A 227-nucleotide genomic window follows, 5' to 3' on the forward strand; every position below is an offset into this window, starting at 1 on the left:
GAAATATCCTCCATTAAAGCACTTGTCTTGAATATAGTCCTCTGTCGGTGAAACCAATATGTGGAAAAAAAAAAAAAAGTATCAGGACGATATAGAGTTCATATCACATTCTCACACGGGGGTTCGACTCGTTTGGTTCGAGCTTTTTCTGGCGACCGATAGAAACCCAATAACTCTGCGTTTGTACGCCCTCCTTCTCTCCATGTCTCATTCCATTTCTCATCTGT

This window comes from Zeus faber (genome assembly GCF_960531495.2).
Source record: "Zeus faber genome assembly, chromosome: 17".
In the NCBI taxonomy this organism is placed as follows: domain Eukaryota; kingdom Metazoa; phylum Chordata; class Actinopteri; order Zeiformes; family Zeidae; genus Zeus; species Zeus faber.